Genomic DNA, 11,763 nt, shown 5'->3' with positions numbered 1-11,763 from the left:
AGTCTGCTGTTGAAGACCCCTTCTGATCTTTTTGGATTAGAAGTGGTTCAAACAGTTTCAGTGGTAGTTTTGCATGTACCATGAGTGCAAGAATTGTCTTATTCTGATATTCAGCCCTTTATGACAGTACATTGCACTGGATGTCATCCAGATGTCCCTTAAGTTTTTTGGTTTGGGGTTTTTTATATGATAATCTGAATAATATTTTAATATGATGCCTTTTAAATACAAGTGAATCTTTGAAGAGCTTGACCACCATGCCTTGTGATCGTGCTTCAAATTCATCATATAGAAAATTGCAAACTATTGATTTTTGTTTAGCCATTAAAAAAAAATAGAACAGTAAAAGGTCGCAGTAACTTATCCTCAATATATATCAGTGCCACATGATATTTATTTGTTCACAAGCCTGCATCAGGGGTTACAAAAAGTCATAGTAATAACTTTTAGTTCCTCACACTAAACTTGCTTGTCTAGAAAATGAAGCTCCTTAAAAGAATTGGGCATGACAGTATAATCTATTGCAAAGTTAACTACTGTTATTCTGTCCAAACTGAAGATGAATAGCTGATTTAAAAATAAACCAATCAAGTTATCAAGTATCCCAGAGTATATGGGCAAAATTCCACTGTCTAATATGTAGTTTGTATGTGAAAATGACACACATATTTAGATTAAAGAAATATTGTTGCATGTAATTATTCAAAATAATACTTTCTAGAAAGTTTTTTTTCCCCAGTGTACTAATTTACTCAACAAACGTTCTAGAAAAATATAAAAGAAGTTAGCTATAAATTTAAGTATTTAAATATACATTTTTGTCTTGAATGGTGGTGTATACATCTATTTATCATGACATGGAACTGCAAGGTTTGCTGTTAGCTGTCCTCTTAGATTACTTAGGTTAGAGAAGAAATTCCTATATTTTAAATATAGAAAAAACAAGATGACGACAAGAACACATGACAGAGAAAGGAACTGAAATTTTCTCAATCTCTTTCTTCCCCTCTTTTTAATGCTGTTAAAATTTAACATAGCTGCGTTGCTTGTGACACTATTGTTAATGTTGCATAACCCTATAATTATTAATCTTACTGCCACAGAGTTAGAACTTGATTAGACACTTTTCTCCTCAATTGAAACTAACAAATGCTGTCAAAGTTAGAAATGGAATGGCAGTTCATATTTTAAAGAAAGCAGACAAATTTCCATGAACTGGGATCTCTCTAGGCAATTCTCAATCTCATACACAGAGCTTCAGAGAATCTCAAATCCGTATGAACATAGGTGACCGGGGCACACAGAGATTTTTCTAGTTTAGAGCTGATAGAGATTTCATCTTCTCCACAATATTTATGGGCAAAATACAAGTGCAATCAGTGTCTTTACTGATTTAGTCAAGCATTGGTAGATTCTTTACAGCTGAAAGCAAAGAACTTAACTAATGCTAAACAGTAATTTTTGTAACAGCATTTATTTATTATTAGCTGTTAAAAATAACAAAATCCTGAAAGTATACATTAATAACTTCTTCCTAACAGAAAATTAACCTTAGCTGTGGATACTCTGTTTGGTGTCCTAAAATGATGTCATTTTAACTCTTGAAATATTTTTTGTCAAAAATAGCAAGGGCAGTTTCCATCTTCCTTTAACAGAATGATTTGTACATTCACACAGTCATGCAGCTCAAAACCCTGCTGACTTTGACAGAGTATGTGTCAAGACTGAGACCTGCTGTGTGTGGATGCTGTGGGTTAAAGATCACCATTATTAAGAACTGAAGGGTAACCTCAAGCACAGTTTTAAAAAATGTTAGTTTATTGCAGAGGCAAAGAGCAGTAGCAAAAGCTATGGAACTGCTAAATGAGTGCTGTTAATTGCCAGATGTGTATGTTTACTTAAACACTAATATAAATACACCCTGCTTTCTGGATGAATGACAGTTACAGGAAATGCAGGAGTGATGTAGAGTTTGCATGAAGGAAAAAGTGAATTAAGCAAAATAATTTTCCATACCTTGTCATACCCTTTCCATGCCCTTTCCTTCATGGCGAAAGCAAGGCAATTTCAGTGGACAAATTCAAAAAACTTTTACTTCCAAATAGAAAGCATGACAAAACTAGGGCCAAGTCATAGTATATATATTCTTAGGATATTAGTAACATAGAAGAACAACCCAACAGAGAATAAGACCAAAGAAATAATTTCCTTTTAAATTTGCTGCACATTGTAAAATCCGAACCTTGCCAGATCTCCTTTTAGGAAAGACAGTAAGTTTATGCATCGATAGCAAAGTCAGTACTTTGTAGCATTTTGCATTAATGCATCATTATGCAGGTTATATTTAAGTTCTTTTTGAAGTGCATTAATGACTTTGAAATAAAATAAAAGGTGAAATTGTGTTCCTTCCCCCAAAATATTTTGTCTCCTTTTTCTTATCAGAGGGCAGCAGGGAGAGTATTCAGTTTCCATTCATGTTCAAGCAGCACTTACTCATTGTGTTTTTAATAAGTTACCTTTCTCTTAAGGATATAGAAGTATATTGAGGGTTTTTTTCCCCTTGAAAAGTACATTTGGAAAAGAATTAAATAGCCCCATGAAGTTCTGGGTCACTCCCAAGGACTTGTGTCATGTTCTCAGAAAAATTTGTGACGGGGGGCTTTCCACAGAAAACTACTGAGGGATGAGTGGGGGAAGGCTTAAATAAGCTTGTATACCAACTGAGCACACACCTTTTTTTAAATTATTATATAATGTTGCCCTGATAATTATCTGAATGCATGTATTGCAATATTTTCTAATTGTGTGGCAAAGGGAGTTTTGTTTATTAATGTTAGATGGTAGGAATGGAAATGACACAATTAAAAGTAGTTTGATTTGTCTGATGTATGGACTGACATCCAGGACTTATTCTTTGCTAGGGAGACTGTTCACCATAAACTTATAATTTTAACCCATGTATTTAGTTTAGAACTCGAGACAATACAGTTCTGTTTAGGGCTTCTATTTCAGAGTAACTCTGGTCCTGGGCTCTGTTTGTTTGGGTTGGTTTTTTTTTTTTCTCCTCTGTTCAGTAGTTACTACAATTTTAAGTTCCAGTCTGCAAGAAGTCTTTCTGAAGTATATCAAATAGGAAACTCCTAATTAAATTCCTATAATTTGTGTTGAAATACAAAATGCATTTCTGTAAGAAATACAATAACATGGAGAAGGTAAGTTGGTGCTTACTTATTGCGTTAAGATCTCACAGTTGACGCTTTAGCATTCTTTTTCTCAGACTGCTTTATTTTTTAAGTATTTTAAAGGCAGGCTTTAAAATTAATATTTTATATCTAGTTCTTATGAAAGTCAGTTTTTGGTGCTAAATTTCCTTCAGAAAGTTTCCGCTTTTTCTCTGACATTAAATACAGAGTACAGTGTTATATTATGTTGTATTCTACACTGACCCCAAAAAAAACAAGAATGGGGAAGATTCTCTTGATGCTCTTGTCCTGTAGTCCAATAGGCGATTCAGAAGTGGAACTGTTCAAGGTAACTTAAATTTAGAGCACAATTCATAATTAATTTACTGGTGTTCATTAAATACTTCTCCTAGTGTTGCACTATGTTGCAATTTCAGTTACAAAAGCAAGCTTACTCCACTTATGACCTGATTCTGCACTCCTTGTGTAGGCAGCCTCAAGTCACCTTGAAGGGATAGGGTTAAAGTTATCTAGAAAAATTAATATTTAGAAAGACGGAGTACATCAGATGCAAAGAACATTGATCTAAATATGTGATAAGTGTCCTACACTATTGAGAACGATAATTATTGAATCACATGCAAGAACATGTCAACATATTTTAGTTGGGAATATTTTGGAGGGTCAAAAGTACAGTAGTCAGATGACAAGAGATTGCTCTATTGCTGAAAAGTGGCTGAGCAGGTTATGTTCTATGCTTCTCAGCTTGTGCAGTTGAGAAGTTGGGGGTTTTCTGCTAATTTAAAAGATGAAAGAGACACATTTGTGCAACAGATGATAGGTGTACAAAAGTTCATGTGTCTTTATTATTAAATTATTTTAGTTGAGTACTGTTACTGTAGGCTGGGACAAAATCTGCTGTTATATATAATCAAAGTGGGGTACACCTTCTTCTTTTGCCTGGTGTTTATCTTTTCTTCTTTTGCCTAGTGTTTATCTTTTCAAAGTAGTGGCAACAATTGTGGAGTAAAGGGTAGAGTCTTTCAGCATTACATTGGGCAACATGTCACTTTGAAGTGGTATGCGTGTCACTGGTAGTACCCTTCCAATTTTAGAAATGACTGATAGAAGAGTTTTGGAAAACACATTTCAATAACAATGTGCAAATAACTATTCCACACAAAATCGGAACATGTTTTTGTGCTAGGTTAATTTGGGGGGCATCTAGAAGAGGAGAATGCTAAATGTAAAGCCCTTTTTGGTACTATTTATCTACTTTCTCAAGCTCTGATGTGTTTGAACTAGCTTGACGTCACAGAGTTTAATGGCTGTACACACACATCTACAGAGAGTATTACCTTACTCTTGGCATATATCAGAAATTACATATAATTACATAGAAGAAAAATTATATATAGGAAAGTGTGCTTCCTGTCATGCTGAGATATTTTCTGTATTTAATACACAAATAGCACCAAGCATGTTTACATTAATGAATGAGTCTTGCAACATGGTGCTTTTTAGCTTTTAGGACTTAGTGATTGTCCAACGAGTTAAAATATTTTAAGTGATACTAAATACAGAATAATACTCAATCAAATTGTATCGGCCCTACATATAGTCTTACCATGTTAAAATGCATTTTACATTTCTAGTGGTTTAGAAGATGACAGCTTTGTGATGAAAACGGTTCATCCTGATATGAGAGAAGCATTTTTATGGATAATTTGCAATGTATTTGACTGCCAGGAAAAACTTTAGAAGTGGGATTTAATTCAAGGAATGAGTTTAAACTCATGTTGCATTTGTTCCTCCTCCTCCTCCTCCTCTTCCTGTGGGAGTATTCGGTACTCTGCCATGGCAGGGAACTGCATTTAGGATATTAATGAGTATATTTTACCCTGTTACCGTTATGTGCTTTATTAGCTCATCTCTTGGAAACAATACTTAAGTTGCCTGTCTTGTGAGCATTAAAAAGCACTGACATGACAGAGTCTGAGGAAAGAAAAAAAAAAAAAACCACCACACTTCTTATCAACAGTATTGTAAAAAAAAAACAAGATCTCAGTAAAAAAGATCTCAGTAAATGCTCTACTACTAGTAAATGGATTGAGAAAGGTTTATGTGGTTATTTAAGTATTAATATTATAAAAATTCCTCAGTGTTAGTATGAAATTTCTTGCATCCAAGATCCCTTAGAAGGAAAAAAACCCAAAACTGGATATTGTACACATAATATACAAAATTTACTATTAAATTTATTAACATTTCAAAAAGATGTATAAACTTTGTATTCAGATTTGAATCCATAATGGAGGATATCTATTCTAAAATGTCTTGCTAAATTGGTACCTTAGTTGATAATTATTAACTAAGCACCATTTTTATACTCCGTGATTAGTATATTAAAATACATTAAAAGACAAAACAATAATGTCCTAATGCAGCCAAATAAACAATGGAGCATGAGATTGTCTTGTAAATAGCTGTAGGGCTTATACATCTCTTCTTGTATATTTTGCCATACTACATGCTTAAATCTTTTATAATCTCACAAAGGCTTATGAAACCACAGAGGAATTTGCAAATTTTCATCTAATGAATCATGTGTGAGCACATATACTTGAATATTTTGGGACAGTGCTGTTTCCTATTTAAATATCCAGTAGGCGTCTAACTAAACATTGCAACTAGTGTTTCATGGTAGCTGTGAGTTTATTTTATTAATGCTGGGCATAGTTTTCTCACTGCGGTTAGTGAGAAACAGTAATTTTACATAGAAAATATAACATTTTATGAGAACCTAATTTCTTACGGATCTGTATTACAACATAAATTGATTTATTTGTGTGTATACATGTGTATGATAAGTAATTTAATAATATATCCTAGGTCAGGAAGCCTTTTCTTAGCCCAGAACTGAGTTTTTAAAAGTACTTGAAGCAGGTGTTTAAATACCATTACCAATAATAGAACGTTCAAAATAAAGCATGTAAACAAGTGTTGTGCTTAACTGTGGCCTAAACACTGAATTTCTGTTGAAGCTATAAAACTTTCTATTGGCTTCAGAACAAGTCTGATGGCATCTGAGAGCACAGTCATGGCTTATGCATAAGTCTGCAGATGAAACTTCTGACCGTGGAATTTTCTCTTAAAATACTTCTATTGGCATGCACTAACTTATAAATCTGAAGAAAAACTTAGACTTAAACAGTTTATTAACTTCCTGGTAATTTCCGTTTTTTGTTACTGTTAATAAAAAGAGTTTACATCCCTTATATGATGTGACATTTTTAAATTAACTAAAAATTATATTATCTTACTGTACCTCTTTGGGATATATGGAAAGATTTCTGGAACACTGTCTTAGTCGTCTTATTTAGCATAGCAAGAATCCAGTTTCTTTGAAACTGGAAGCAGATTGTTCTCTCATATTGAATCAGTGACACAAAAAAAAAAAAAAAAGGGAATTTTTTGAATGATATGAACTTCCTGTAGTTAGTAACACTTTCACTAGACCTGAGTAATATGAAGTCTGCCCAGTACAAATAAATGCCTGTTATAAAAGTCCCATTGAGTCTTGGAGCCAAGTATGGTTCTGAGAATGTTAACGCTCTTGTTGGTTGTATTCTGTTGTGACTTTCTAGCTGATAAAGCTTTGCTATCTTGTGTACGACACAGCATGGTTTTGTATATTTTAAAATCAATGACTTTCTTCAGTCTTATGAGGCCACTTACATGACAAGAGTAGGCCTACTCCTTAGTAGCTTGGCACATTTAGTTACTACGCTTTGCCAAAGGGGGCAAAGGTCTCTCTGAAGAAGCCAGCTTTTTCTGATTGCAAAATTGAATGTGATTCATTGCCTATCTATCAGTATCCCTTTTTAAATCGCAGTGATTCATAGAGAGTAACGCCCGCATTTTGTATCATCAGACAGTTTTACAATATTGCCAGTGCAAGTTAGACAAGTTGATTGTTTCTGCTTTCCTCAAATCCCTCAAAACCAAAAGGCTCCAGATTTGAGCTCTCCTAATGCAAATAGGCATATTGTAAATACTGATGTATGATCTTTGCCCGTTAGAATTGTGTATCCGTTTCTCCTTTCTATATTAGCCATTAGATGATAACTCATTTTTCAGATTTTTATGCTTCTGGGGGTGGGTTTTTTTTTTGTCCAATGGAACAAAATAACAGTATTTTCTATTTTGAAGAGTGGGAGGTATCTTTAAGACATTTTTGAACAAAAAGCATTGGTCTTTCATTAAGATTCATTTTAGTTTCAATACGTGGCGCCTCACAAAGCGTGGATTGCAGGTGCCTGTAACTAGAAAACCATGCAGTTTTTCTGCTCAGGTATTTCTAAGAACAATTTGAGGGTCCCTTTCCCACAAACCTTGAATCTGAGTTAACAGTGCAGAAATTATCTCTACAGCTCAGTCATTCTTGTGACAGTAGTAGAACACTGATTTCTACTGTAGTCAGTCTTTTACAACCAGGAGCCCAATGCCATGTCACTTCCAGAATTTTGTAGTTATGTTCTCCATGATGTTAAAGCGCTGTTCCTCTTAGATCTGAGCTCTCTCTCTGGATATGAAGTTTTTCAGTTACGTAAATCAGTATTTCTTATACAGCTATCATCCATTGTCCAATATTCCCCATTTCTATTTAAGCTTTTTTTTTGAGCACAGCCTTGTAATCGATTTCTTTTATATCCTGAAATAACTTCGTTTCATCAATAGCTATGCAGTATCAGAATGCAACAAACCCCACATTAAATAATTGCAATAGGATGGTAGTATGTGTAGCATATCTGAGTAGCCTGTGGCATTTTTAAGCTTGTTTCTCATTTACATTTATATTTACAATGGTTTGTGTTGCTGCAAGGGTATAAAATGCTGCTGTTTCAAATAAGAACCCAGGCCATTTACCATTTTGTGTGAATTCCATAGGCACAGAATAGAAAATATATTTTAAGTTAAACAGCTCTATTATTCCCTGAATGGTGTTTTGGTGTTTTGTTTGTTTGTTCGCCTGTTTCTATTACCAGCTACCTCTTAAACATAGTAGTAAATTTTGTGGACTGTGCTTTTAGTGATCAGAGCTTGTAGTTACAATGCAGTTCTAGGAATAAAATACATTTCCTACTGATTTATGAGTTGCCTGCCTTTGGCCTTTTCATGTGTTTGGATTTACACCATTTCTCAAGTTTCTTCTGATGTTTTTACTGTGCAGCCTTGCTGAGAGGATGAATGGGTTGACTCCCCCCTATTTATTTGGCTTGTTGAAGGATCTCAGTGTCACTGTTCTCTGCAGCCCTTGCACAGTGCATCACTTGGATTTTTCAGCCTGGTTCTTAAGCTATCCAGTCCTCGACGCTCCTCTGTGGTCTGTATTGTGGAGGTGTGACAAACTTGCACCTGGTAGCAGTGTCTCAAGATGTTTCCAGGACTATCTGGTTTGTTGTCACACCTTGAACATTCCACTCAGCCCCAGCGTATTGCTTTTCTTTTTGCTATCAGAATTTTGGTCCTGTGCTGGTTCTGCAGGTTAGTACAGCAGATTGTAAAAGGGTATTCATAAGCATACCCCTCCCACTCAATTATTAACCCTTGAGGTGTGCTTGTTGGTTGCACCCTGCCACAGTGGTGATACATCCCTCCTCCTCTGCTTGAAGATGTAACAAAAGCATTTTGTCTAGAACCACTAGGCTTGTTTTAATATGGAATGTTTCACATTCTTTCAGAAGTATATTGCCTACGTTGCATCTTTTTGGAATTGTTAGGTATAGAATCACAGAATAATAGAATGGTTTGGGTTGGAAGGGACCTTAAAGATCATCTAGTTCCACCCCCCCTGCCATGGGCAGGGACACCTTCCACTAGACCAGGTTGCTCCAAGCCTCATCCAGCCTGGCCTTGGACACTCCGAGGGATGGGGCATCCACAGCTTCCCTGGTCAACCTGGCCCAGTGCCTCCCCACCCTCTCCATGAAGGACTTCTTCCTGATATCCAATCTAAACCTCCCCACTTTCAATTTAAACCCTTAACCCGTTGTCCTGTCACTACATGGCCTTGTAAAAAGTGTCCTCCCACAGCTTCCCTGTAGCCCCCTTGTATCTTTCCTTATGAACATGTTCATTTTTGGGCTGTGGTTAGATGGCTTAAGGGTTGGATCTGAGGAACAGAGATGAAAATGTTATCCATTGTCTTGATCTTATGCTTGGCTGACATTAAAAGCAGTACACCAGATCACCTATGAACTTACTTCTCCAAGTCACTTGTTATCATGGAGCTGATTTTGATGTTTGATAGAGAACACTAGGTATTTTCTGGCTTTACAGGTAAATTAAGGGGGGCAGGGAGCTTAAGTTTAGAGTTCTCTAATTGAAACAAATTCATAAAAATTTTGTTCTTTTGCTCTGCAGTGAGCTCAGTTTTCATCCCTGTAAAATATTTTTATAAACTCATACTTGAAAAGAAGAACAGCAGATCTACTGAGACAGCGGTACAAGCAGGACTGTGCTGGACTCCAAGGTGCAGGCAGAAGTACTTCTGTTCCTGCTGTAATGCACAGTTTTAGGGTAGGAATGCTGAAAGGTAATACTGAGTTTTCAAAAACTGTTTGAATTTACAATTTAAAAAATTGTCAATACCTGTTCTATCAGTTGCCTAAGTTAGCCTGGGTCCTTTGCCCACAATAATAGTGGTTTGTAATTTGATTGGAAAAAGACTGCTTTGGATAACTATGTAACTACCAACATTCTTTATCACATAGATGAAACAATTTCTGCCCTGAATTATACCAGTGTTTTGAATATATGCATGGATAAAAAGAAAAAGTCCGTTTCATCTCCACTTCTTTGTAATGTAAACATAATTCCAAATTCTGTAATGGGATTTTTAATGCAAATCTTTCTAGCCTTTTGCTATTATTTTGTTTTTCTTGCTGCAATTTGAAGCTTCCTGAGTTTGGCAAAAAAAATCCTTTGTGATTTTGTCAAACACTATATTGAAGGTATCAGCCAACAAGGCTTTTTTAAAGCTTTTTTTTTTTTGCTTGTTTGTTTGTTTAAGAGCATCACTGATTGTGTCAGCAGAGTTCTTGGAAAGAGGGTTATTTTAGCTATGTTGTGCTCCCTCTGCTGACTCTGCAGCAACAACACAAAGTACTACGGGTCCTACTGTACAGAGCAGTGGTTAGATTTAAGAACCTGCAGACTCTACAGTAGTTGGTTTAATCTATTAAATGGACTATATCCAAGAGCTTCAAGTCATTGTTTGCAATATAGAGAAAAAATTCACCTACTTTGGTCTATCCAAAACCAAATTACCTTTATTTTATGCAAATACTGTCTATTAGATAAATTCTGTTATAATGACAGATACTATGAATTAAAAACATATCATTTTCATGATTGAAGAAGGTATCTCCGAAAGGCTTAAACTAAGCTTAAACCTTCATGGTACTCAGACATAATCAGGAATATTAAGAATTTGTGGAGTAATACCATCCCTGCTGAGGAAGATTGCCATTTAAATGATAACACAGAGAATTGGGGGCGTGTGGGAGGAGATAATATTTTTTTTTCACTGGACAAGTGGAGAATTGAGACAAAATAGATAGTAGCTCTTTTTTTTTTTTTCCTTCTTATCCAGGAAAATGTAAATGCGGTAAAATTATGCAATTTTCTCTAAAAATACAGAAGACTGAGTAGGAGAAAGTGATACCATTTTCTCAAGTCTTACTAGCATTGGTGACCATCTACACCTTCCAGAGACATCAGTTAATCGCTTTCTGAACACCGGGCCCTGTGCCTCAATTTCAGGACCTGAAAACAGCACTGATGAAAATGTTGGCTTGAACTCCTTGTTCGTTGCCACATAGAATTTCTGTGTCAGAGGCAATGAAAGAACCGAGTTATTGAAAGGGGGATACAATTGTTCCGTCACAAGACTGTCCTTTCTCCTCTTAGAGTCCTTTTGCAGCATTGTATTCTAAAAGATCAGCAGCGGGTTTTAATTCAGTGGATGTGGTACCATCATTTAAGGGAGTTGTACTTTTGCAAGGCACACACAAAACGTTTTATTGTTGCTCTTAAGCAGATAAATATATGGGCATATCAAGCTGATCCTTCACCATCTCTAAATTTATTCTTAAAAGTTAGGAGTGGTTGTGTGATCTTAACCAACTTATATATGACATTATTTCAAAGATGGTCTGAGCCTGCTTTAATTAAATTAATTGGCAAAAGACGTGTTAAGTTCTGCAGCACTTGCATATGAGTTTACTTGACAAACTGACACACTTATACATGAGATGAAATTGAAACTATTCCATGGAATATGTTTTTATTTAAAAAAAATATCAAAAACCACAACAACACCGTTTACATCATATATATATTTATCCATATTTATACCTTCCCATGTAGTATTATCACACCATTGCCCTGATTTTAGTAACGTATCAAAGCTGAAAGGCTTTAAGTGTTTTTTTCTTCTGATTTTCTGTAACTCCTATGAGGTTAGGATGTTCTGTTGCTTCATTAAATACCTCTAGGGTCGTATTTTGATAGTTTT

Source organism: Eurypyga helias, unplaced genomic scaffold, assembly GCF_000690775.1.
Source record: "Eurypyga helias isolate BGI_N326 unplaced genomic scaffold, ASM69077v1 scaffold17136, whole genome shotgun sequence".
Lineage (NCBI taxonomy): Eukaryota > Metazoa > Chordata > Aves > Eurypygiformes > Eurypygidae > Eurypyga > Eurypyga helias.
This window is presented reverse-complemented; position numbering follows the sequence as displayed.